The sequence below is a fragment of the Lissotriton helveticus genome, chromosome 6 (assembly GCF_964261635.1).
Source record: "Lissotriton helveticus chromosome 6, aLisHel1.1, whole genome shotgun sequence".
Lineage (NCBI taxonomy): Eukaryota > Metazoa > Chordata > Amphibia > Caudata > Salamandridae > Lissotriton > Lissotriton helveticus.
The window spans coordinates 951,641,036-951,666,912 of record NC_136067.1 but is presented as its reverse complement, the minus strand read 5'-3'; the positions used below and the strand labels follow the sequence as shown (position 1 = coordinate 951,666,912).

Below are 25,877 nucleotides of genomic sequence, written 5' to 3'. Positions count from 1 at the left end.
TTTCTTTTGGATACTGGTGCGACGAAGAGTTCTATTATGCATTCTAAACTCCCTGGCGCACCTTTGTCTGGCTTGACCAATGTTTCCGTAGGATTTTCAGGTGCCCCAGTTCGTAATCCGGTGTCCAGTCCTTTGTCCCTTTCCATTGGCCCTTGTGAATTGGAAGCTCCACTTATTCTAATGACTGGTTGTAATGAGAATCTGTTGCTTTTGGACTTGCTGAAAAGATTGTATGCGACATTGCATTGTTCTCCTTCAGGAGTACAACTTACCCTTAGTAAGAAAGTGATTTCTCCAATGTATTTGTCTAAGGATTGTTTGCCACTGGAATTGCGTTCGCTTCCTGATACGCTTTGGACTACAGGTCCAAATGATGTTGGCCTTTTACCGATTCCACCATATGTTGTTACGCTCAAATTGAATGCTAAGCTACCTCGTATTCCACAATATAAAATATCGAGCGATGGTGAGAGAGCGCTTTTGGCGATTGTCTATGATCTGGTTGAGAAGGGTGTAGTTGAAGAAACGAGAGGAAATGTGTGTAACAGTCCTGTTTTGCCTGTCCTTAAGCATACTGATGCTTCTAAGCCACCTGTGTATAGGTTTGTGATCGACCTTCGAGAGGTCAACAAGATTGTCGTGCCACAGTTTCCTGTGGTTCCTGATATCACTGCTTTGTTGACTCTGATTCCTGCTTCGGCAGCTTGGTTCTCTGTTATCGATTTGAAGAATGCTTTCTTTAGCATTCCTAATGCTGAGGAGAGTAGAGATATTTTTGGCTTCTCATTAGGAGGCCGAAGCTTCCGGTTTAAGAGAGCTCCCCAAGGTTATTGTGAAAGTCCTTCAAACTATAGCAAGCGTTGAAAACTCAGCTTGATGGTTTTGTGCTACCTGTTGGTTCTACTCTTATTCAGTATGTCGATGATTTGTTGATTACTGCTGATGACGAAAAGATTTGTAAAGAGGCTACTCTTTCATTGTTGCGGTATTTGTCTGACCTTCATCATAATGTGTCACCTTCAAAGTTGCAAAATTGTCGCCAATAAGTAACCTACTTAGGTCATCTCTTGTCGAAGGAGGGAAGGCGATTGACCCCAGAACGAATTCAAGCGATTGCGCACATGAGTGTGCCATCCACACAGAGAGAAGTTCGTGCTTTTTTGGGTATTACTTTGTATTGTAGACAATGGATCCCAAATTTTTCTCTTCTTGCGAAACCTCTGTTAGCATTGACTACGAAAGATACTCCGTATCCTCTTCCTTGGTCTGACGAATGTCAGAAAAGTTTTTCTGAATTACGTCATGCATTGTGTTCGGCTCCTGTGTTGGGTACTCCAGACTATAGCAAGCCTTTCATGTTGTATGTACACGAGAGAGAAGGTTGTGCGTTGTCAGTGTTGACACAACCTTTTGGGGACAAGCAGCGTCCATGTGCGTATTTTTCAGCGACGTTAGATCCAGTTGCTAAAGCGTTGCCGAGTTGTTTGAGAGCTACAGCGGCAGCTGCGGTTTCGATCCGACAGTCTGCTGGTTTGGTACTGGATAACACGTTGATTGTGATGGTCCCACATGCAGTGGATACCCTATTAAACAGGACCAAGACTCAGCACCTTACTAGTGCACGTCTTTCAGGTTACGAGTTGACACTGTTGGCTAGCCATGTGCATATTAAAAGATGTAATGTGTTGAATCCAGCTACGTTGTTGCCGATCTCTACAGAGACGGATGCTCAAGAACAGCATGATTGTTTTCTTCGTACAGAGGAAGAAACGAAAGCTAGAGTGGATCTGAGGGATACTCCTCTTGAGAATGTTGATGGTACGTTGTGGGTTGATGGTTCGTGTTTTAAGCTTCCGAATGGTGAAACGACTGCAGCATATGCTATCACAACCTTACATACAGTTGTTGAGACAGCACGCATACCACAGAAATCTGCGCAAGCAGTAGAGTTGATTGCACTGACTAGAGCGTGTGTGTTGTCGGACGGAAAGCGAGTGAATGTTTACACTGATAGTCAGTATGTGTTTGGTGTTGCCCATAGTTTTGGGCGTTTGTGGAGAGAGCGTGGGTTCCTTACTTCACATGGAACTAAAATTCAGTATGGACAGTTGGTGAATGAACTTTTGGAATCCCTCACTCTCCCAAAGCAGATTGCGATCGTGAAGTGTAGTGCGCATAAGAAAGTTGTGGATGATGTTGGTCGAGGGAATGTGTTTGCGGATGAAGTTGCGAAGGAAACGGCGAAAGATATGATGAGCCGTATGTATGTTGCAGGCCCAGCAAGATGGGTTATGGCTGGTGGAATGTGTGAAGACACAATAGAAAGTGTGAAGACGATTCAGGCTGAAGCTACAGAGAAGGAAGTGAGTACGTGGAGAGAAAGTACGGGTATGTTGGATTCTACAGGTTGTTGGGTTGAGTTGTCGGAACACCAACGATGGTTGTTGCCAGATGCATATGTGCTTCCAGTGGTTACGATGGCTCATGGAATGGCTCTTATCAGTGTAAAAGGGATATGCAAGTTGTTGGCTCCAGTTTGGCAGAATGCTGGAATTCCGAAATGTGCAGAGAACGTGGTGAAGCATTGTATGATTTGTCTGCAGTATAACCCTGGTAAGGGAACTCCAACTCCAGCTGGTCATTTTGCTCCTCCGACGTATCCGTTTGAGGTGATACAGCTAGACTATATTCACATGGAGAGGTGCAACAATCTGAAGTACGTTATTGTGGTTGTTTGTGCTTTTTTCAGATGGATAGAGGCCTACCCCCTGAAGGATAATATTGCCTTGTCTACAGCCAAGGTTTTGCTGAGAGAATATTTCCCAAGGTATGATTGCCGAGGATTATATGGTCGGACAATGGGAGTGAATTTGTGGGTCAAATCATGAAGAAAGTGTGTGCTGGAATAGGGATAAGGCAGAAGTTCCATGCAGCGAATCACCCCCAGTCTGCTGGACTTGTTGAATGCTACAATGGTACGCTTAAGCTGAAATTAGCTAAGGTACAAGCGAGTATTGGTTTTACATGGCCAGATGCCTTGCCGTTGGCTCTTTTGTCAACTAGGACGACTGTGCATTCTCGAGTGGGACTTAGTCCGTATGAAATCGTGTTTGGTCGTCCAGCGAATGTTTGGAGTGTGCCTCGACCGAAAGAATACAGCAGTATTGAGTACCCTATGTTGGTGGATTACTTACATGACTTGACTGCTAAATTACGTGTTCTCCACCAACAGGTCTATGACAGTTTGCCGACAGTTACTACAGATCCTGGACATTCCATCGAATCTGGTCATTTTGTTTTGGTTAAAAATTTCCAGCGCACCAAGAATCTGCAACCGAGATGGATTGGTCCCTATTTGGTTTTGCTAGTAATTAGAACCGCTGTTAGAGTAGTTGGCAAAAAGAACTGGGTGCATGCCACCCACTGTAAAAAAGTTCCTTTGCCTTTACCGTATGATCAGTGGGTAAGGAATGGTATTGCCGACTTTGACTCTGAACAAGTCCCTAGATTCGTGCCCTTTAGCGATGCTCATTTGACATGGACTCGGTCAAAACGCGAGGATGATGATGTTCTGCAAGCTGCTGTGCCTCCACATCTGAAGATTGATACCACCAATCCGGAACATCTATTCAAGGATCAGACTGTGCCCGATAAAGAACGCTACGATTTCAGACCAAGAAAGCTTGTACATATGAAAAAATAAATGTGAAACTGGAATTGTTTTTTTAGATAGTGAATTTACACCTTGTCAGATCAAGAAACTTTTTTGCTTTTTCCTTTTTCGAGTCACCATCCGGACTCCGCTGCAGGGTCACGGTAGGAAGTTCTTAAGGGGTGAACCACGTAGTGACACAAGGTCTGTGGTCCAGGGTCGTTAGTGCGATCTTGGCGCACACTTAAGTGAAGAAGGTAACGACAGTGATCAGCACGTTAGAGGATGGAGTTTGTTGATTCTGACCTGAGTGTTAGGAAAGTGGATTCTAAAGTCCGAATATGTATATTGGTTCGTAGCAAATGTTTTTTAATAATGTGTTTTCTAATGCTTTTGAATGTTACGTTAGCTTGTGTGGGTTTGATTTTCTATGCCACACAACAGCCGCTTACATCTACCTCCCAACCTACTCTTTCTTTTCCTACTGTTTCTCCACATGAGTTTCATACGTTACCTGAACATGAACAGACACGTAGATCAGAATTTGTGAACAACTCGTTTATACAGATGTTACATCAGCATCAGCTAGTTGTAAATACCACGAATTGTTGGGTATGTGGTCTTATGCCACATACGATAGATAAGGGAATGCCATATTTGGTTTTGCCTTTTTCGCCTAATGGGTCAGTTTGGGCACTCCAATCGATGTTTATCTATGCGAATGAAGTCTCTCCAGTGCGTTCTGTTAAGGATAATGTGAGCAAGAATGCTTTGGTACGGGGAATAGTCGATATGATTAGAGATATCGACACGTATAATGCTATTCCCAAAGATGAGGTACGAGCATATTTCGGTTGGAATAAGACGACATATAGTGTTAGTTTGACGGAGAAAGAGAGACAGAAAAGATCTCCTCCTATTTGGATTGTACCCCACCGTGGTCATCTTCGTTTACAAGGTAATGGTCAGAATCCGAGAGCTCAGCTTGGTAAGAGTGTGTGCGTTCACACATACGTATATACGTCCCAGAAATCTCCTCCGTTCGTGCCAGGCAAAAGCACGTATTTTGTTTGTTATGATAGAGCGTATACATGGTTGCCGTCTGATTTTTCAGGCACATGTTATGTATCGTTTTTGCTTCCCCCTACATATACAGCTGCTTTCGACTACCACAAGACAAGATTTGGTAGAGGTATTATTGATGTGGAAGATACTGCTGCACAAGAAGTTGGAGACTTCTTTAAGGGTTTCCTGCTCTTTTGGGGTCCTATGGCTAATAGTAGGAATATTCGTCAGCTTACGAGAGTGGTTGAGGCCACTATAAATGAGAATGTAGGTGCCCTTAGTAATATTACGGCTGAGCTTCAAGCGGATCGCCTTATGACATTACAGAACCGCTTTGCTTTAGATATTATACTGGCAGATAGAGGTGGAGTATGTAAATTGATCAGATCTAGTTGCTGTGTTTTCATACCAGATAATGCTCCGACGGTGTACCAAGCCATCCAGAAGTTGCATAAGTTTGCTGAATCTATACATGTAGACGACGGTAACTGGTCGTTAATGGGATGGTTTTGGGAATTGTTGTCCAAATGGGGATGGAAGATTCTGATGTTTTTTGGTATGGCTTTAGCAATCTTTTTCTCGTGTTGCTTATGCATCCAGTCTGGTCCCGCCATTTGTGGCCTTTGTGCTACGATCTGTGTGAGACGACCCGTCTCGAGAGAAACAAGAGAGAATAAGATGATGTTACAGCAACACCTTGATGATCTGATGAGAATAGATATAGACCTGGATTCAGATTGACATGGGTTTGGGTCATTGCCTACGTAATGGCAAAAGGAGGGTCTGAGGTTCCGTGGTTTTTGGGACCGGACTCCATTTTGTTTTGCATTGTTCGAGACGCCATTTTGTGTTGCCCTCACGTAGGCTGTAGTGGTAAACGAACGAATGAAGTTGCATGGGCCTCGTTGTCCATGTAAAGTTTAACGTGGGCCTTTTCGACTTGTGAGTGAACTGCAAGATGCTGACCCTTTCACCTGGAATTGACCCTTCTACGAAACTAGTTTTCGTCAGCTGATAGTAATCTGGAAATCCAATCATTGTTCAGGATATCGTTAGCCGTTAGTTTCTTGCACATATCTTATCCTACACTACATCTGAATTGCTCTTTCCTTAATGTCTTTTCATTACAATGGTAGTGCTTTCAATTATGGGTTTGTCCGGCTTTTGGTAATCGAATTTGGGACAGTCCTAATAATTAACTTGTGGGGTTGGTACAATGTAAAGTGAGCTTTTTGGAATGTGATAATGTATAGAAATGTGTTTCTATTGGTCAGAATTTGCCGCAATGGGTGTGCATTCGTAATGGGTTGAAACTGTGCATAAAAGATCATGTCTTGCTCTACAAAAATTGAACAGGTTCTTGAGTTGTACACCGTGTTGTATTGCTTGGTTCACTGTTACTAGCTGCAGCTAATAAATTGATCTCTGATGCCACCTAGAAGTATCCTGTGTCTCTGTAGTCTAAGACAGATGGAACTCGAAGACATCGGGTGTGTCCCTGGCACCGCCGTTTCTGAAAAAGACCCGGTTCTTCACTGAGAGCGCGAGTCGTAACGCCGTTTTTCGAGAATATTGTTTCCGGTTGCTCCGCCGGACTCGCGACACCCTGAGGATTGGGAGCACCATTACGGAGTTTCTAGCTACAGATATATGTGTATATATATATGTATGTTTATATATATATTTTTTTTATATTATTATATTATTTAATATTTGTAAATTATAATATAAAAAATAAAATTTGTTTTATAATACGTTTGTGACTTGATATATGTTAAATATATATGTATGTGTGTTTAGCTATTTTAAAGTAAGTTTGGTATATTTGTTATAATATACATTAAATGTATCAACTTTTTATTAAATTAATGTTAGTATTTAATATATTTTATTTTTAATATTTTCATTTATATATTTAAAAATACAACTATATTATTGAAAACGATATACTTTTTTCGAACTTTTTGTACTTAATTTTTTAAGAATAGGTTGTGGATATTTTTACAGTAGATATTTATGTCTCAATTTTAAGTCGATATTTTTGACCTCGATATTTTGTCAGTGAACCGCTTTAAACATTCCGAAAATATGTGCCTCTCATCCAGACATACAATAACGATTTTCAATTTTGGGAAAGTAATAAATCTAGATTGCATTATTGTCACAAAGGCATTTCTTGCCCATGAAATAGGAAAGTTACCATGCAAAGATAAGGGCCATTTCCTGACAATTGTGATATGTTACCTTCTGATTTGATATATCTACTTTACCTTGATGATATTTAAGTATGTCTTTTCTTTTTTTCTAGTTTGTTGAACTGGATATTTACCTTTCTGATGAAGCAAATGGAAGAATCCTAACTCTGTCTACAGTTCCCTCAATATATATAGCTCCAGCAAGGATGCTGAATTCCCACTGAGAAAGATTCTTCACCCTGCTTAGGGAGTATATAGTGTTTACACGACACCTTGAGTTTCATGTTTCCTTTTAGAGAGTAACATCTTTTTTTAAATGTTGCTTGGGCTTGTGTTTTCAAAATAAATGTTCAATGCACAATCTCAAACCGGACTTCTGGGTTGCTGGTGTTGCTTGTGTTATGAGTGGAATCAAAGTGATGATTTTAATAATATGTGCCTTTAATGGCTTTGTGTGTTTAAAAAAAATATTCATAAATGTCAAGTCAGGTGGAGCCTGATGTACGAACATGAGGAATTCCGATATCCTAAATGCTGGAGTATTCCTAATGTCTGAACCCTTATATTGCCAAATAATGATTCCTCGTAGGTCGCAAATCAAGCTCCCTCATGAATATTAAGCAATTAGCAATTTAGCAATCCATTGGGAATCACAGCCATCACAGGTGTGGTGGTCTGTAGGGTTCAGCTGTCCACCATGTCTGTTATTTCTTTTAAAGAAAGCATTTATTTTAAAAATACAGCCCATACGATTGGAGGGAGGCCATACAGAGTCCCCGGGAAGTGGCAATCCGTGCCCGCTTTAGGCTTGTCCAGCTGCGCATCTTACACCGCTCCTACACCCTGCGCACGACACAATACCGAATAGGATATATTGATTTGGAGTTCTGTCTGAGGGGTTGTGGGGAGGTGGGAACCTTCTTCTATATCTTGTGGGACTGTGCTGGGATCCGGGCGTATTGGTCCAGACTGGCGAGCATAATGTCAGAAGTGGTTGGCTCTGAGGTCCCACTGGAGGCCCGATGGCACATCCTGGGTGTTATGTCTGACATCACATGGCCTAAGTGGGAGAAGATCTGGCTGGCGTTAGCGAGCATGGTGGCCAAGAGGAATATAGCATGGCTATGGGGTAGTAATGTGGTACCAACGGTGGAAGACTGGGAAAAGGACCTAGATTGGTGTCAGAGGGCTGAGAAAGTGATCCATAAAAGTATAGGGTGTCCCAAGAAGTGGGAGAAAATATAGGCAGCATGGAGAATGTATAGGGGGGAGTTACTGGACACCCAGTCTGTCTCCAAAGCTTGCTAATGATGTTTCTGTATCTTTGTATTGGTAAGCAGATCGAAACGTTCAATACTGTATTATGTATGACCTTGCCTTCTGTACGTCCACATACTATCTGATGCTTTACAGTATGCCACTGTTTTTGGAGCCTGTTATTTTAATAAAAAGTTTTTTTTTTTAATCCTGTAAAAAAAAAAACAGCTCATTTCCCTAAAGGAAAACGGTAAGCGTTTAAAAAAATTAAATAAAACGTTTGAGTTGCATGGTTTTTAGAGCAGGCAGTGGTCAATTGGCTCTTAAAATATAATATTTTTACATGCGACCCATTTCCCATTGAGAATGTAAAAGATAATCTGTTTAGGCCCACGTGGACCCCTTTCTATTTGTAAATGGGTTTTAACCAGCTTAGAATTGGTGGTAAAGTATTACAAGTCTCTTCCAAATACAGAATAACAAATGCAAATTGTGATTTGGTAACAAGTTACCGAATCGCATTTTGCATTTTGTACATGGTCCATAACATCTGTTACTTACCTCTAAAGTTTTCGCATTAAAAATTGTGCAACACAATATCAAACACAGCAACTGAGCCAACTTAATAATAAGTCTTTTCAAATCAAAAAATCTTCCCACCTAGCCAACCCGGGGCTGGCCTCCACCTTCCACATCGTGGAAATCTGCTGCTTATCTGATATAATGGCAATGTCAATGAAGCGGCAGGTGGTGGGAAGGACCCCGACCCCAGCAAACACACAAATAAGGTACGCAGGCTCACCCTTCCCAATGTCGTGCCCAGCCTCTGTACCACTGTAGTCCTGAACATCCTTCCTGTGTCATATAGCAGAAATCCACCTCCACTATTGTACAGCGGGGACAGCGTTTGACCTACCCCCGGTATATCACAGGCAACTTCTTCGGGCGAGATAGGTTTGTTGACTGCAAGAAAAGTGAATCACTTTAAGCCAGGTATTTCGGGAGATTTGTTGTGGGTACACTAGTATCCGTGCCTGCTCCTGATCCGACACCTCCCTGGTCAAGATGTCATTCCACTTTCGCCGATGAGCTGACAGAGGTTCAGCACCATTCCACTGAGAGCACCATATAGCCACCAGACAAATTATCTACAATAAATGCAGGACTGAATACATCTGAGAGTCATCTACCCTCACATCCCAAAGGGCTATAAACTTGTGGGTCAGGGCCTCATAAGTAAGGAATTATCCTGGGGAAAACTGTGCACCTCGACCAACACCATCAGGGTATTAGAATGGCAGTCTCATAACAGTCTCTGACTGTCACCAGCCCTACCTCCATTAACCCCGCCATCTGTGCTGCAGAGAAAAATGTGGGGGGACCACCATGTGGCAGCCTCACCAACGGGAGGGTGGGAGCATACAACAGGCACTTCCTCGTCCACGCTACTCCCTGTCACCAACTTCGAAGTGCTAATTCCAAGAGTAAACCATCTCCCCTCCTTTGCACCAGCATCCATTGCAGCTGGGCTGGCAAATAATAGCATTCAAAGTCTGGTTTCCCCAGGCCCCCTCCACTTTAGGCCTCCAGAATGTGTCCAGCTGCATCCTGTACCTTCACCACTATCCATGTAAGCTCTTTCACAAACGAGTCCAATTGGTGGAACCATGAGACTGGCACCCAAGTGGGGAGTTTGGTAAAACAGCCAACGCAGCATGACAACTTTATTTCACTTTGTTAGTATTTGTAGAGTGTGGCTTATCACTATGGGTGGACTAGTTCGCGGAGTTGCACTGCGAGTAAGTACGCGGAGTTGCTGGAAAATTCCGCGAAGTTCCATGGACAGGTGGAGTAACTTTAGAAACCCATTTATTGCCACAGTGAAAAGAGTAGGTCTTCTTAAAGAAATGATGAAGAAGAGATCTCTTGGTTAAAAGGTTAAGTAGCTTTATTTCAGTTGAAAGCTAACACCACTGGAGTGCATCCTGACTCCTCGAAGTACGAACAGGCAACAGCTGTTGAAGCCGTTCGTTCCTCGAAGGAGGTTAGTATGCACGCGAATACAAGATTGTAGATAAACATGTTATTAGGAAACAACTGCAAAGCATGCATATGCAATGAATAAGAGCGCATGCCAGAACAAACATGCAACATGCATTATACATATAACATGCACGAGGAAATGAGCGTGCACACACACACATTCTCATGAGCGTGAACGTGAACCAACAGGATTCACTTATTACACCACCCTCCCCCTATTAAAGAAAAGAATATAAAACTTAAATGAAAAACAGTGTGGAACATAAGATGAGGTTGGTGATTTAGGTCATATAGAAATCTTTATAATTCAAAGGAGGAGGACAATGGCGAGAAGGTCTTGAAGTAAGTATGGTTGGTGTGGCAACTAAGTCAGTTTGGAAGGAAGAAACTGTAGATGGAGACATTGCTAATGTCATGGGAATTGAGGACTGTGAATCAACTCCATTGGTAGAGACAGCTTCATCACTTGAGAAATCATTAGAAAAGTGTGAAAAATGTAGATCATCATGTAATGGAGAATTTTTATTAGATAAAATTGTATGAGCTTGATCAGGAGTTAATTTGACTAACATTCTTTTATTCCACCAACCTGTTGAGTCCAAAAACAAATATCCTTTTGCAAGCTTAAGAATTTGTACAGGTAAAGAATATTTTGAGAATCCCTTTTTAACCCTATTGGGAGATTTCACCTTAACCCAATCAGCAACCTGAAATTCATTTAAAGTATTACAACTCTTTGTGTCAAACCTTTTCTTTTGTGCCAAGTGTTGAGCAGAAACATTTTCCAACATATTTTTTTTATCTTTGCAAACCTGACATGAATCATCTTCCTTTCTCAAGACTTTCAACCAAGCAGGGTAGAGGGTACCATTTGGATCTCTTTTCTTAAGAAGTCTGAAAGGAGAAACACCTGTAGAAGAGTGAAGTGTAGTGAGATACGACTAAATCTTTTTCTTGAGAAAAATGTCTACAGGTGAATTAGAAGCTAAAGCAGATTGAATACCCTCCTTAATAAATCTATTCATCCACTCCACAAGACCATTTGATGAAGGGGAATATAATGCCACTCTCAAATGTTTAATGTCATGAGCAGAAAGAAAAGTGTCCATTGAAATTGAAGTGAAGTGAGAACCATTATCCGTGACCAGTTCCTTGGGAAAACCTTCCGAAAGAAAAACTCTTGTTTGAAAACTGATCACAGATGAGGTATTGGGAGAAGAACAAAATTCGACCTCTACCAGCATTTCATATCACTGGACAAAACTTCAAATGGTACTGTGGAGTCCAAAACTAACTTGGACCAAGCTCCTTCTGGCACAGGTACATTATGTAAAGGAACGTTCATGGTTTTCCAGTGCTTATCAGACAAAAGACAGGTTTGGCACAAGTTGATCCAATTTGAGACATCTCTTCCTAAACCAGGCCACCAAAAAATTTCTTTCAGTCTTCTTGATGTGGTACTTACTCCAAGATGATCTTCATGTGCTATATTAAAAAATGTTGAGCAAAGAGAAACAGGAGAAACAGCAACATCACCACGCATAATGAAACCCTCAACAATAGAGAGCTCCTCATTCACCTGGGCAAATGATTTTAAAGGCGCAGGGAGAGAGCGCTCCTTTGGCCACCCAGAAACAATCCTGTTCTTGACTGCCAAAAGAATTGAGTCTTCCTCTGACGCGTTAAGCCAATGTTCTTGTGAAATACATGAAATATTTTCAATAAAATCTTCAATAGATGCTACAACACACTCAACATCATCAAACCTGGAGGAAGTTGAATCATCATCTAAAGGAAGTCTAGACAGACAATCTGCCCTGACATTGCGTCCACCAGGAATATACTTTATGAGAAAGTTGTGTTCATGTAAACGTGAAAGAATACAGACATGTCTGGCAGAAGCCTTGCCCGTGCCATTCCCATTGAGTAAATGGATTAAAGGTTTATGGTCTGAGAAAATCTCAAAATGTGTGCCCCAAATAAATGTTCTAAATTTCTCTACGGCCCATGAGCAGGCTAGTGCTACTCTTTCGATGTTACTATAGTTACTCTCAGCAGTTGTCAGTGTCCTGGAAGAAAAAACAATAGTATTTTCTTTGCCATTGATCCATTGACATAGGACTGCTCCAAGACCATGTTGGCTAGCATCTACAGAGATGGTACATTTATGACCAGGTGAACGGGCAGTAAGAGCTGGAGCCTCAAGAATGAGTTTTTTAACCAACTCAAGAGCATCTTGAGCATCCTGATTCCAAACAAAATTTGCATTTTTCTTGAGTAGTGCTCGTAGAGGTTGAAAAACATGTGCATAACTTGAAATAAACCTAGAATAGTACTCAGTCATGCCTAAAAAGGATCTGAGTAAATCCTTATTTTTGTGTGCAGACTCTTGAGAAATTGCTTGTGTAAGTGAAAACTTTGGGGTGATACCAGAACTTGAAATTGTGTGACCTAAATAATCAAGAGAGTTGACCATAAATTTACATTTCTCAGTGCCTAAAGTGACTCCAAACACTCTGAATTTGTTAAGAACTTTCCTTAATGTGATTAAATGTTCTGACTTGTTTTTTTAATATATAAGTACATCGTCCTGATATGCTTGTACTGAACCAATTCCTGATAACATAAAATCCATAAATCTTTGGAAAACGCTGGCTGCAGATGCCAAACCAACAGGTACCCGTAAATACTTATAGGCTCCAAATGGTGTAACAAAGGTGGTAAGGTCAGTTGAAGCATTAGAAAGTGGAATTTGATGATACGCAGATCGCAAATCTAAAATGGAAAAACAAGTGGAACCTGTAATGTTGGATAATAGATCTTGTATCTTGGGTAATGGGTGACAATCAACCAAGATATTTTTGTTAAGTGAGCGTAAGTCTGCACATAAACTGATCAATTGATCTTTCTTCCTAACAATTACTATGGGACTGACCCATACAGAAGAAGCAGTGGGTGTAATGATATCTTCAGTGACCAACTTGTCTAACAACACTTTAAGATCATCTCTAACACTCAAAGGAATAGGCCTGGCTTTGTGAATGATGGGAATAGCATTAGCTTTTAACTTGATAATATGTTCAACCTTTGTGGTTTTTCCTATTTTTGAAGTGAATATGTCAGGAAATTCAGAGATAATTTTTGAAGAGACATCAGAACAGTCAGGGTAATTCTTTGAGATCGAGGAAACACAAACATCATCATTAATTGGCTTTGGATTATCAGAGTCTGGAACCAACTTTAGTCCCATTCTTGCTAAGTCCTGCCATCCAACAATGTTTTTCCCTTTGTAAGCAACATACACTTTTGTATAAATTTTGCGACCAAGACACGTTATGTGTTCAAGAAAGAAACCTGACATATCAATGATATGATCACCATAGGCTTTAGGGATGATGTCTAATGGTTCTAATGACTTGTGAGAGGACCAATGTTCTTTAAATATGATGTCTGACACAATAGTGACAGGTGCTCCAGAATCTGCCATCATATTAAAACATGATCACCTACAGTAAGTTCACAAAAGGGATCTTTAAATCTATGAGCTAAAGGTGTTAAATATTGAGAGTCAATAGACAGCATGAGTCTTTCAACATCATTAGACAATTTTAAATTGGAGTCAGAAGTAGGATTATTTAAGCAATCAGTAGTTTTAAGACTGCTAACTCTAATCACTTTCCTACTTCTACAAACCTTACGAAAATGACCTAATTTGTTGCAATTGGTAATTTTTTTGCCTAGAGCAGGACAAACAGGGCTATCTCCAAGATGAGATTTGGATCCACACCTGAAACAAAATGAATTAGGTCTATTTTGTTTGTTTTGAAAAGGCTTAACATACTTGGGTCTGTAAGAGACAGTATTAGCAGTTGAGTCAGGTTGAATGACATTAACAGAAGTGACATTTTCATTAGCAATGCATTTTGAGGTAATTATTGATCTTTCAATGCCCTTTGCAATGTCAATGACCTCAGCCAAAGTAGGATCTCTGCAGCTGAGTATGCGCTCTTGAATTTTCTTGTGAAAACAACTGTATACAAACTGGTCTCTTAAATGATAATCCAATGTTGCGCCCAAATTGCAGTTTGCAGCCAAGTTTCTTAAAGCTGAAATGAAGTCTTCAATTGACTCATCTGAATGTTGCTTACTTTTCATAAATTAAACCTTTCTAACATGACACTAGGTTGTTCAAGAATTTTTTTGTTTCGTCTTTGAACAGCGTCTGTATAAACATTCCAGCCAACCCCTTCTCCAGGTGGAGGAACAGAAACTGGAAGATTATCAAAAGCTTCACGTCCTGAGCTGCCCAGAAAATTGTAGAGAATAGCTAATTTACGCTTTGATGAATAATTGTCAGCGTCAATTGCTACCAAATAATTTTCAAAAGAACGAAACCATAGTTTCCATGTTTCTTTTGGCTTGCCAGGTTTAGGTAAAAAATGGTCTAACTGAAAAAGTTGCTGAGATGAAGCCATTACTTGAGTTAAATCACTTATAAATGAAATTATTGACAAGTAAATACATTTTTCCTTTGAAGAATCTTGAAAACGAAGTGTAGAAAGGCAGTTGAATCTTTGAGGCAGTAATTTAAATAAATAAAAGTAACACGTGTGGCTAGCGTGTTTGAAATAAGAAGTAATGAACAGCAACCAAAATATCGTTGCACGTGTGGTATATTATGCAGTATGTGGGCATGAACGGCACGTAACAAATCAGATTCCTTTCTTGAGAGGAAGTCGTGAATGAGGACGAGTTTGTAGAAGTATGCACTTGCGGAGCGGGTCACACAGTGCAAAGTCCGTCGAAGCGGCAAATTGAGAAGAGGTAAAAGTCATAAAGGAGCACAAATTTTTGTGGTGAAAGCTTCTCCCTCGTCGCCAGATTAAAAAAGTAGGTCTTCTTAAAGAAATGATGAAGAAGAGATGTCTTGGTTAAAAGGTGAAGTAGCTTTATTTCAGTTGAAAGCTAACACCACTGGAGTGCATCCTGACTCCTCGAAGAACGAACAGGCAATGGCTGTTGAAGCCGTTCGTTCCTCGAAGGAGGTCAGTATGCACACAAATGCAAGATTGTACATAAACATGTTATTAGGAAACAACTGTAAAGCATGCGCATGCAATGAATGAGAGCGCATGCCAGAACAAAGAGGCAACATGCATTTTACAAATAACATGCACGAGGAAATGAGCGTGCACACAAACATTCTCATGCGCGTGAACGTGAACCAACAGGATTCACTTATTACACACAGATGCTGCATAGATACCCAATAATTTACCAAATGTCAAACAGCTGCACATATTTCAGATTCTGCTGCCTACCACCCTGTGTAGCAAATGACAGAATAATGGCCAAATGCGTCACAACGGAGGATGGGGGTCGGACATAGTTCTTGTGTGCTCCAAATACCTTGACATTAGTGCCTCGGTTCTGTCAACACTCAATAGGCCTCCCGTGCGGGCCCAAACGGACAACAAACTCACCGGTCGCCAGGCACCCGTGCCAAATCACTCTTTGCTCCCAATGTTGTTTACTATGTTGAGAGGAAAGTTTGAACATTGCCCCAAATAAGTTTAACAACATCGATCGATGTATTGCAAGACAGAAAAGAGGATGATATGTGATGGGTGGTGAGGAGGGAGGGAAGAGGAAGAACAGTAAGGGTGGAGGGAAGAGGATGAAGTGTGAAAGGAGGTGATGAGCAGAGAGGGAAGAGGAAGAAAAATGAGTAACCCCAGAACAGAGGGAGAGGGCACGATGTCTCTCACAGCTCACTCCCCTCCTATTCCGGTACTCGGTTCAGCAATGGCATCTGCTGAATGATGTCCTCAGAGGCAGAGTATCCCGCGCAGCACGCTCGCGCTCTCTTCAGGTGCTTGGCACAGTAGCTAGTGAGGCATGGACAAGGGGTGTGAGAGTCCAGCTCACAAGGCAAACTCCACCTTAGAACAGTTCTTGTGTGCCACGGGGGTCTCAGGCAGGGTTGTTCCTAGGACTTGTGGGGCCCTGGGCAAAAGGGAAGATGTGAGGCCCCTCTAATTTGAATGTGACATCACAAGAATTTACATCATACAAAATCAACATCAAAGGACTATTGATCATCTTTGTCACTGCTGAAGAGACCTATGGGCATATGTACAATAGAATGGAGAAGTATAGCGTCAAGCAAACATTGCTAATGCCATGCTTATGCATTCTGAAAAAGCAGGGCTGCACCATATTTTCAAGAATATGATGCAGCCCTGCGTTTCCCCTGCGCTGCCGCTAAATTAAACTGCTAACGCCAATGCAGGCACTCTTGCACCATAATGCAAGGGTGCCTGTGTTGAAGGGAATCTTGAAATGCTGTTTTGTAACTTCTATGTGTGCTTCCTAATGCAGCACACATTAAAGTTGCAAAACAGCATTTTTTTAAAAATGATTATTTAAGTGCCGGAAGTGGGACCTTCCTGCACATAAACTATCATAGGCAATTTGCTGTTTCCATGTGTGCTTGGATAGCAAATCTTTAAATACACTAAGCCTGGGGGAGGAGGCAAGCGGTTGATAGCAGAATAGTTTTGTTAGTTGCACCCTGGCTGTATACCTGCAGTTCAGGAGTTTGAATTTATGCAAGGCACAATCGTCCTACCGGGTCCATTATATGAGCATCTTTAAATAGTATAATAGTAACTACTTTGAAAAAGTGGAATGAAACACTATTATATGTAAGTGATAATTTAAATGACAGCTAAAAATACCTTTGACACACCACCACATAGGTATTGTGCGTTTCACCACTGCGTTAATACCCAATGAGTTGTGTGCATCTTAACATGCTAAATATTCTAGGCAAAGGATCAGAATAACATCACTGTTACCAAGCATTGGCAAAGTCAATAGGTCTTGCCTATAAGAACTCTTGGCTTTGGCAATGTGTATGTGCCGTGTTGCACACCAGTGTGCCTGTTCTTCAGCATGGTTAAAAGTTAGTGTCATGGAGTAGCCCTGAGGGGAGTGGTAGGAGTAGAGTGTCATAGGCTGGATTTGGTGGAGTAGAGTGTGAGTGGAGTGGGCGGAGTAGAGTGTCATACAGTTGAGTAGAGGGGCGTAGAGTTCAGTGGTTCAGCGGCAGAGAATGTTGTAGAGTGCAGAGTCATGGAGAGGAGTGCGGTAGAGTGGACTACGGGGGAATCAGGTGAAGTGGATTGAGATAGTGAGTGAACTGCATTGGAGTAGATTGGGGTGGAGTGAGGTGGATTAATTTGATTGTAGTGGATGGATTGAAATGGGGTGAGGTGAATTGGAGTTAAGTGGATTGGAGTAGGGTGAATTAAAGAACGGTGTATTACATTAGTTTGGGGATGGATTGGGTAGGGGTGGATTGGATTGGATTGGGTTGAGGTGAGGTGATGTAAATTTGATTTGAGTGGGGTAGATTGGAATAGGGTGGGTTGGATTGCTGTGGGGTGGATTGGATTTAAATGTGGTGGATTGTAGTACATTGGAGTGAAGTGACTTAGGATGGAATGGGTGGACTGAGGTGTGGCGGATTGGATTGGAGTGTGGCGGATTGGAGTGTGGCAGATTGGAGTGTAGCGGATTGGAGTGTGGTGAATTGGATGGGGCAGATTGTTTTGGATTGGATGGGGCAGAATGTTTTGGATTGGATGGGGCAAATTATTTTTGATTGAAGTGGGGCAAATTGTTTTGGACTGAGTGGGGCAGATAGCTTTAGGGAAGATTTTTTAGGATTGGAGTGGGGTGAATTGTATTGCAGTGGGGTGGATTGGATTGAAGGGAGGTGTGGTGTGGTGGATTTGATTGGAGTGGGGTAGAATGGATTAGGGTGGGTTGGATTGCTGTTGGGTGGATTGGATTTGAATGGGGTGGATTGAGGTACATTGGAGTGAAGTGACTTAGGATGGAATGGGTGGATTGGGGTGTGGCGGATTGGAGTGTGGCGGATTGGCATGTGGCAGATTGGAGTTTCGCGAATTGGAGTGTGGCGGATTGGATTGTAGGGATTGTTTTGGATTGGATGGGGCAGATTGTTTTGGATTGGGTGGGGCAGGTTGTTTTGGATTGATGGGGCAAATTGTTTTGGATTGAAGTGGGGCAAATTGTTGTTGGGCAGATTTTTGAGGATTGGAGTGGGGTGGATTTAATTGTAATTGGACGAATTGGGGAGGGGTGGACTGGGTTGGGTTAGATTGGAGTCAGGTGTATTGTGGTGGATTGGAGGGGGTGAATTAGGGGCAGAGCAGACTTTTTGGGATGGACTGGGGCAGATTGGAGTGGCTCAGATTGTTTTGAATTGGAGTGGGGCAGATTAGAGTGGGGCAGATTGTTTTGGACTAGAGTGGGAGGATTGGAGTGTGGTGGAGTGGAGGTGTATGGATTGGTCTGGGGTGGATTGGATTGAGCGGGGTGGTGTGCATTGGGGTACAGTGCATGATTATGTGTTAAAACATAATTTCAGAAAATACACATAAGAAAGAAACAATGTAGCTTTGCAATACAATAATTCTTATCTTTTGAGAACAGCGCCCACAAGCAAAAACAAAAGAAAACTTGAGTGCAAAGTAATCAAAGCAAAATAAAAGAAACTTAACTAACAGGTTTTCTGCACCTAGCTGCATTTACTAGACAGCCCTCTAAGTTTATCACTGGTGACCTGGACTGGGAAGCTAACATGCTAGGCCCTCTGTGTAAGAAAATCTGCGAGGCCAAGGACAGGGCCCCCTCCCTGGGCCTCCTAGCACAAAATAATGGCTACAAATCCTTGCGGAAGGGGCCCACATCTAGACTTTCCAGCCTGATGGAGGGTTACGAGGCCCACCTGCCCTGGACTTCGCAGAACTGGATAATGGCCCAATTAATGGCCCCACACCTAACCTTGCAGCCTGATCCGATGCTTCCATGCCCACGGGATGAGGATCACCTGCCCTGTGCCTCGAAGCAGTAGTGGGACACGCTGCTAAACACTGCTCTACTGTGCCAGTCTGAGTTGGATACTCCCTTCTCCCCTCATCAAACTGTCCTTACATGTTAATGTCCGGCTCCTTTTGGAAACAAAAGTCTTCTGTTGCCTCGAAAAAGAATACACAAAGGGCAGACAAGACTTCTCCACAATATTTTAGCGGCGGTGCTGCCGAGCCCTCGTCCCTGAGAGCCCACTTTGCTGCCATCACGTCCCCTACTTAGTCTTTCCACTCCCCCCACCATTGCAGCCCCAGGAATGCTACCACCCCCTGACCAGTGAGTTCAAGACACTTCGCTTAACATTGGCAATGTGATTGCGTAGAGGAGGGGCCCTGAAGGAGCAGGTGGGCTGACTATGAAAGTGTAGCATTACAGTCAGGTTAGAAGCTGGGCCCCATGTTTTGAACACACTGCCCATGCCTAGCGCCGGCCCTGGTCTCAGGTATCCTTTGTCCACCTCACCCCACAAAATCGTCAGTGCTCTCTCATGGATCAGTCCCAGCTCCTCCGTAGAGCACTGTCTGCCTCTTGACAGATGTCTTTCCCACCCTGCGGGGGGCCAGGACTCAGCATGATGCTGGGCTCAGTAGTACCTGCTGGGCTTCTGGTGGTGCTCCTCCCTACAGAACGCATCCGGATACGATTCCTCACTGTGCCACCCCTCAAGATAGCACAATGAATAGATGTGCGTGGCAGTCGTGTGGCTGGGTCGAGCTCTAGTATATGACTGGGCACGCACCAGATCACACCAGCACCACCACTCACTCCGCCGGTGGCCGAGGATTCTGAGTCTCTCTCCGTCTTGACCAGCTTGCACAGCATGAGAATAAGAGAGAGGACTCAAAAGAAGGCTTAACCTACCAGACACATTGATGGTGCCACTGCAGTACCCTTAACACAAAGAAACTACAGAGGGATATAAAGTAGGTCGCCCCCCACTCAAACTCAGTAATTATAAACAAAGACCTGCTCTAAACCGGGATAAACATTGTGAGCATACCCAAACACCACATCTTGGTTCACCTGCTTTTGTACCAGCTAGTAAATGCTGTTCACTCAGGGTGCTCCTATTCCTTACTTAAAAATGTTTTTTGAATGTGTCTGTACTCCGTACACAGATAGATAGATTGTGTACGTTTCTCACACCCAAGATTTTTGCACATTATATCCAATCAAAAAAGTGTGAAGGAAGTGGAGGCACCTCACGGAAACACCACCATGGGAGCTTCTGATAAGTTCTCATCTGTGTACTCCTTTTATCATTATTGGTGGCCTCCACAACCCAACTGAATATGTGGGGAAAAAAATTGTGCTCACATAAATTGAAATTGTGAAAAAGGTAAAACCTGCACCACGAAAAGTACTTTTGTGTGCCTATCAATCCTTAGCCCCTACTGTCAAAGCAAAAAAGGGCTTTTTCTTTGCTTTAACAACATAAAAACGAGCTAAACAATCATTGGCACAACTGTCAATTTTAATCTCTGCTGTGTGTTTGCTCAATTTAAAAACAAAACCTACTGTCGCACTCCATCAGTTCTTTAGGAAAAGTCAACATGTTTCATTGCCTTTTAACAAATTTCTGGCAATTTCTTCAGGGCCAGGGGTCAGTCTTCTCCACACTGTAAGTTCAATAATGTACCCGGTGGTTGCCCACACCTTGCATACCAGCAGCCACCTCTTCCGGGTATGTGTACGCGTCCAAAATACCCAAAACATACTTATATCAGTTGCTCTCTGTCAACCGCAAAATGGTTAGCGTCTGGCTCAAAAACTCCGCGCTCCAGTGCAGTGCACAGAACAGTAGCAGTGTGAGGGGACCTGCAGCTCCAGTCCCAAATAATGAAAAAAAATACTTGCCGCCTGATGCACCGAAGCATTTTGGTGTTGCTAAGCTGTAAAAAAGGGCCTGAATGTTCCCCCTCTGCAAATAATCACATGGATGGGGAGTAAACAAAATGAAGAGCTGAGCATGCACTGGTCCTGGTGGTAATATTTTTGTAAAACCCTTGCTAAACTCCGCTTCACTGGTGGGTGTCCGAGCTTTGTCATACTCCACGCTCAAAGTGAAGCGTGGAGTTGTAAAAACTCAGCTCACTCCGCTGGCAGAGCGGAGTTTGCTGCCCACTGTTACTTATCACCTCCACGGGTATCCAGGCACTGGGGATAGTGAGAATTAGTCAGGTCTTGAGTGCTTTCCTGAAGTGGGTGAGAGAGGAGGAGATTTGGCGGTGGAGTGGAAGGTTATTCCAGGATTTGGCAGCGAGGTAAGAGAAAGGCCGACCTCCACTGCGGCTCTGCCGGATGCAGGGGACGTGTGCCAGGGCGACGGAGGCAGATCAGAGTTGTCTGTACGGCTGGTGGAATGTCAGGCGTTGGTTATTGTAGGAGAGTCTTGTGTTGTGGAGAGCCTTGTAGGTGAGCATCAACAGCTTGAATTGGGATCTCTTCTGTACTGGGAGCCAGTGGAGGCTTTTGAGGTGTGGGTGATGCTCTGCCCTCTTGGGAGGTTAAGGGTGAGGTGTTCTGTATGGTCTGTAAACATTTGAGGAGATCGGGGTGCCGGTGTAGAGTGCATTTCCGTACTCGAGTTGACTGGTGGTGAGGGCCTCAGTCACTGTTTTCCTGATGTTGGCAGGAATCCACCTGAAGATTTGCAGTGGGTGTGGAAGCAGGATGAGGCCACCGCAGTGGTCTGGCACTTCATGGAGAGTTCACTTTCCAGGAAGACCCTGAGGTTGTGGACCTGGTTGGTGTGGGTAGGTGAGGGTCCAAGTGCTTTGGGCCACCACATGTCATGGGGAGGGGTTCTTTCCAAAGATGAGCACTTTCATCTTGCCCGTGTTTAGCTTCAAGCAGTTGGTGACGTTGGTCATGGCATTCTGGAAGTTGAGTCTCGTGGTCAAGGTGTCTTCTGTGAAAGAGAGGACGAGTTGGGTGTCATCAGTGTAAGAGATGATGTTGAGTCCATGGTAGCTGACGATGTCAGCCAATGGAGTCATGGAGGTGTTAAAGAGGTTGTGACTGAGGGAGGATACTTGGGGCATTCCCCAGATGATGTTCTTGGGTTCGGAGGTGAAAGGTGGTAAACAGATTTTCTGTGTACGTACTGTGAGGAAGGAGGTGATCCACTTGAGGGCATTTTTCTCTGATGCTGATGTGGTAGAGTTTGGTGATGAGGGTGTGGTAGGATACAGTGTTGAATGCTGCTGAGAAGTCAAGCAGGATCAGGGCTGCTGTCTCGCCCCTGTTGAGGATGGTTCTGCTGTCGTTGGTTGCAGCTATCAGGATGGTCTTGGTGCTGTGGTTGAAGTAGATGCCTGACTGGCCAGCATTGAGTAGGTTGTTTCTTTCCAGGTGGTTTGTGAGTTGGTGATTGATGGCTTTCTCCCGGACCTCAGCAGGTTATGAAAGCAGCAAGATGGGGCATTAATTCTTCAGTTTGTTGGGGTCGGTGGAGGGTTTCTTCAGGAGAGGTTTCACCTCTGCATGTTCCCAGGCATCAGGGAAGGTGGCTGAGGTGATGGATGAGTTGAGGATGTAAGTGAGTGCACTGCTGATTACACCTTGTCCCAGGTTGATGGCGTGGTGGGGGCTGGGGTCTGTCAGTGCCCCAGAGTGGATGGAGTCATAATCGCTATGGTGATTGTCATGGTGAGCGGTTTCTAGTTATTTTAGTGGCTGTTGGAATTGGTGAGTGTCAGCAGGTGGGTGAGGTCCGTTGGCTGTGGGTCAAAGTTGCTGTAGATGTATGCTATCTTGTTATGCAAGTAGTCCGCCAGGGAGTCCCAGAGGGCTTGGGAGGGGTGAATCATGGCCTGGGTGGCTGACGGAGAAGAGAATTCTCTGACGATGCTGAAGAGTTCTTTTTTGTGTGATTGCCACTGTCCTTGATAGGGGCAGTTAAGGCCTCCTTTTTTACTTTCCTTTTAAGTGGTGATGGTATTTGCAGAGGGTGGCCATGAAAGTGGTACGGTCTGAGGGGTTCCTGCTGAAGTCATAACATCTCTCTAGTCTCTTACACTCATGTTTGAAGGCCCGGAGATCAAAGGTGAACCAGCTGGTGTGTTTACTGGATCTACAGATGATGGTCATTTTTATGGGTGTGATTTTTTCAGTGCAGTTGGAGACCCATTTGGAGAAGTTACAAATGTCTAGCTCAAGGTTACTGCTGGTGTGTGGTCTGGTAGTTTTGAAAGTGGCAGTCTATTGGGTTCTGGTGATATTGTTCCATCTGCAATGGCCAGGATTGGCAGCGTGGGGGTCCGATATGGAGATCCTGCGATGACGAAGTGGACGTTGCTGTAATCTGTCCAGGGGAGTTATGTTGATGACTGAATTTGATTCCATCGCTGGATGTAAAGATTGGGTCCAAGGTGTGAACTGCGTGGTGATTGGGGCTGGTGACCAGTTGGGTGAGTTTGATGTTGCTCATGCTTTCCAGGAAATTGATGGAGTAGGTGTTGTTGGGGTCGTTGAGGTGAGAGTTAAGATCACTGAAGAAGATGTAGTGTTTGGAGTCTATTGCCAGGGGGGTAGTAAAGTCAGAGATGGCATTGTAGAATGCAGGGTGGGGGGCCGGGGTCTGTAGACGAGGGTTCCCCGGATAATGGTGTGTGTGTCAATTTGGATTTGGAAGTTGATGTGCTCCATGACTAATGAGGTGTCATCTTCGGTGATTTGGAGGGTCTTCTTGTGGATGATCATGATGCCTCCTCTGTGCTTCTCTGTGTATCCTCTTGTAGCTAAGTTGTGTCGCGGTTGCGATTTCTGGAGTTGAGGATGGTGTGAGCCAGGTCTCGGTGATGAACAACACGCCGGTGCTGGAGTTGGTGATGGTGACACAAATCTCAGTGGAGTGCTTGCAGAGGGATCGGGCATTGAGTAGCATGCTATTCTGATGGTTTGGAGGTTGGCTATGTGGGTTTGGTGAGGTTTTCGGTCGCATGCAGTGGGTCCTTCTGTGTGTCTCAGGGAAAAGATGAAGCAGTGGGGCTGGTGACCAGTTGTGTGATATAATGTTGCTCATGATTTCCAGGATGTTGATGGAGTTGGTGTCATCGGGGCCGTTGAGGTGGAAGTTCAGGTCACTGAGCAAGATTTAGTGTTTGGAGTCTATTGCCAGGGGAGTGATGAAGTCAAAGATGGCATCGTAGAATCCAGGGCGTTTAGCCAGCCATCCTCTCCACTCTCTACTTATCTATCCAATGCCCAGGCATCCGTGGGAGTTAAGAAGATATGCATATTCCCTTCGAGCATAACCTGCTGCTCAGCAGGGAACAAAAGTGAATATCTGAATGCTTCTTCTCTCAGCGCATGTTTGATCTCCAGAAACGAAGCCAGCTTAGCCTACACTGCCGCATCATAGTCTGGAACATAGTGATGGCTACATTGTCAATTCAGTAGGGGCCGTCGCTCCATGATTTTTGAAGCAGGGTGCCACAATCGCAGTGGAGTAGCAATTGAGCCACTATTGGTCTTGGCGGCCTCCCCAGAGGCGAGGACCTCGCATCCTCTGTGAGCATGGTCATGGGCAAGGGAGAAAGGCCAATCTGGGCTACCTGTCTTTTCATCCAGTTCTCAAGAAATAACACCATGTTATCACCCTCTGCCCTCTCAGGCAGCCATACTATTCACACATTGTTGTGCAGACTACGGTCCCCTTTGTCTTTTGCACTATTTTCCAGTATCTTCATCCATTCAGTAAGGTCAGTCACCTTATGCTGAATAGACTGTTGTGCTGGCCATGGTTTGGCGACAACCCCTTCCGCCTCTTTGAATTTGTCAGCTACTCTTCAATGGTCTGCCCATAACAAACCAACTCCATCTAAACACTACCTATCTGGGCTTGCAGTGTGTCCCTAGAATCTGCAATGGCAACCAGGATTCTATCCAGCGTCAGTTGTCAGTTGTATGCTCCGCAGCATTCCCTGGTTGTGCCACCTCCTTAGTTGATGTCTCTTGTGACTCCATCCGACCCCTCACTCTAAACTTGTCCATTGTTGAGTCGCACAGCCATGGTCCCACAGTACAAGGGGACAGGTGAATACACCCCTAGCTGGCAGAGCAGGTCTTCTGAGACAGTGGAATCTGCTTCCCATCTCTGTCAGTCAGCCAATAGCCCGGGTCCCCTCTCATCACCCAGTGGCTGTCAAGGACTGCATGCACCCCTCAAGCGAACCAGCATCAGGTACTGGTTTGGGCCTCAAATCTCTGCCTCAGTGACAGCCCTGTGTCTTCAGAGAATGTGGGGGGTAGGTAGAGTCACTCCCCAGCTCTGCAATCCCATAATGTCCGTACCAGTTGCTGATCGCAGGCATCATTGTCCCAGGGACTGGGCTTCCCAATGCCATACTCCTGCCCTGTTATGTTGTCTTACACTCCGTGGGTCTCCAAGAGCAAGAAAAGAGGGATTGCCAAATTGCTGCAATACAGGGCACTCCAATCATGTCCAACAGGCCTCCCCGGCTGCAGCCTCTATCCAGCTCCTCTTGGTACGCCCTCAAAGCACATGGCTTCACTGCTGGTGCCCCCTCCAGTCTCCAAGGCAATAGCAGGGCAAAATCCTCAGTCCAGGAGGCTACCTAAGGCCTCTGTCGGATCAAATGAGCCCCTCTAGCATGACCACCAGTCTTTTCGCTTGGACACCGCAGCAGGCAGTTGTTCAGATGGGACCTGCATGCAGGGTAAAATGTCATTGGGGC

At 44.0% G+C, this 25,877-nt stretch overlaps 1 protein-coding gene across 4 annotated transcripts in view; it reads left to right on the top strand.

The window, feature by feature from the left end:
* Positions 1 to 25,877, top strand: part of LOC144763221 (potassium/sodium hyperpolarization-activated cyclic nucleotide-gated channel 4-like) — a 1,875,862-nt gene that overhangs the window by 1,828,763 nt on the left and 21,222 nt on the right. For 2 of the 4 annotated variants that reach the window (XM_078648611.1, XM_078648612.1), the window contains exon 11: positions 7,026 to 7,298. The exons of 1 other annotated variant lie outside the window; for it this stretch is intronic. The gene's annotated coding sequence lies outside the window, so the exon portion shown is untranslated. Of the gene's footprint in view, positions 1 to 7,025; positions 7,299 to 25,877 lie in introns of those variants that run through there. One more of the 4 variants, XM_078648609.1, reaches the window with a different exon arrangement.